Below are 2647 nucleotides of genomic sequence, written 5' to 3'. Positions count from 1 at the left end.
GTGCATGTTTACACACATGTCAGGGGTGTGTGATGCCAAAACACTCCCAATAAACATCTTCACTGTATTGCAGTCTAAGTAATGTGCTGCAGCGGATGCAGTATGTGCTAATAATATGGTAAAATCATTTGCGACCAAACAATTTAGTTTCTAAAGGGTGTGTCTAATGTTTAGAATGCAGAACAAAATATGTTACAGAAATGTTGTCTTCAGTGTTTAAGAGGTAATGTCAGGTCATCAGTGGTTGCGGGTTTCAGAGATGTGACCTCAGGCATACAAAACACAAGTGTAGTAAACGATAAAGAATGCAGTTAAGAGCTTATGTCTTCTAAGCTACATAAATGAGCCCCCCCCCCCCAAATGATTTCTGAATTAGTCAGGATCACGATCATGTCACCTCCTCATTGTTTATATGCATGTTCTTAAATGGATGCCAAAGAGTACAGCGATAAAGCAACTGAGCAACATGATTTTCAACTGCACGTTATACAAAGTCACCGTAAGTTGGATTGAACCTCTTTAATGTTTTGTAATATTTGCATGATTTGTCTCAGCCTGTTGGAAAAGGGACTAGGCATGACATTAAAACATGTTACAATGGAGAATTGTTAAAGGGAAATGCTTAGTTAGGATCACATTTTGAACAAAGCTACTTAAAACGTGATTAGTCAAGAAGGCCTCATACACAGACACAGTTATAATTGCAACATGCTCATGATGGCTTGGCTGGGCTTAAAAATCATTGTTTTAAGCACATTAGGGCTAATTAGTGCTGCTGTAAACTTAAATAAATAACCTTTTCAGCTAGACTTTATGATCTTGGTGTGTCTTTTGTGATGCATCATTTTGATCTTTGTGGTTTTGACCATGTGAAAACGACTCTGTGAGGCTCAACTTTAAAATCCATGCTCTGACATCAGTGGGAATCTGAAGTCGTTAAAAGAACTTATGAAAAGGAAACCCATGAACTGAGCGACTAACCAAAGAGGATTTTAAGGAAAATGTGTACAAGAATTAGTCTTAATTCTTGCTTTCTGGTCATGAATAAGATTTGTTTCTATTTCATAATCTTTTTGCTAGCCACATTTCCATGGATCAGAGTGCAGGACAAATTGCTCTAAACTGGATGACCTCTCACCTCCACATGGATGCTAAAAGAACATCAGGTACATTAGTAGTCTCATATGGGCATCAAGTCTGCATTAATTAGACAAAAAAAAAAAGTTTTATATTTTAATATATTTAAAATGTGATTTATTCCTGTTGTGGCGAAGCTAAATTTCCAACAGTCATGACTCCAGTCTTCAGTAGTGTCACATGATCCTTCAGAAATCATTCTACTATGTTGATTTGGTGCTCAAGAAACATTTTTTGTTTTATATTTTTGAGGAAACTGTGAATTCAGAATTCTTTAATCGATAGAAAATGCAAAAGAACGGCATTTGAAATAGTAATCATTAGTAATAGTAATCTTTTATAAATAGTGAATAGTAATCTTTTCTTTACCTTTTATAAATGTCACTTTTGTCAAGTCTCACTGACCCCAAACCTTTAATCAGTGGTGTGGTTATATTTAAATCTTACAACCGTTTTTGATTCATACACTTTCTTTGACAACATCAGCATTGCTCTTCAGGTCTGTGTTGATTCATTTTAGAAGTCAAAATCATTAATAATTCTCTGTTGATAAGTTACTGAAAGTGTAGTATGCGCTATTTGTGATGTCTCAAGTGCTCACCTATAAAGAAGTTGTCATGCTGAATTAGTTTGAGAATGCTGTGCACCATAGTTTCAATCTTAAAGACTGTGGGCAGTCACTGCCATCTTTGCCCAGACCTCACTGTCTCTGGGCACCAGTGCTATAGAAGGCCGTAAAATACTAATCAAAACTGTCCGATCAATAACTTCTCAAAGTCTAATAAGTGCTGTCATATTTTTGTGATGTGTAGAGCCCTCCATCATTTAGAGCGTGTCAAGATTTATTGAAAATCCATTCTGAGGACGAGCGCATGAGGCAATGCAGCACTTAGTAAATGAAGTAAAACCAAAGTCTGCTATTAAAATTTATGATTTGTATTTAGTTCACAGAAGTCCCATCACGTCTGTTTGATTTGAACTCTTTCAACCTGGTCTGCGCATTTGAATTGAACTGATTTTGAATTGCGCATGTTTTATTCACTTGCGGTGTATTTCACTCTTGGTCCTACCATTATAAACAAGCTGTGAATGCAGTTATGTCATTTTCTGTCCATTAGTGTCTTACACCATATCATATGGAACAGAAATGGAGGCTTAACTTTGGCTCAGGGCCTGGCCTTGCTGTCCATTATATTGCTTACGAATAGCCCAATAGCTCTGATGCTATAAACTTAACAATATCTTATCAATATTAAATACATTATAAAAATTACATCTCTTGGAACGTGGACCAGTTTTTGTTTAATCTGTTATTTTATTACTATTACTAGTTATTATACTATTTCACAAGAGATTGATTATTCAGTATTGATTTTATTTTACGCTATTCTGTTCTTAAGTTAAGAAAGTGAACCTGATTAATATCGCCTAGACAGATGTAATATTTAACTTTTTATGGATCTTGATAATTATCCACAATAACCTGCTCCAGCCCCTCAGTCTTTCGACT

The sequence above is a fragment of the Carassius carassius genome, chromosome 12, assembly GCF_963082965.1.
Source record: "Carassius carassius chromosome 12, fCarCar2.1, whole genome shotgun sequence".
NCBI lineage: Eukaryota > Metazoa > Chordata > Actinopteri > Cypriniformes > Cyprinidae > Carassius > Carassius carassius.
The sequence above is the reverse complement of the archived record's forward strand: the minus strand, read 5'-3'. Positions refer to the sequence as shown.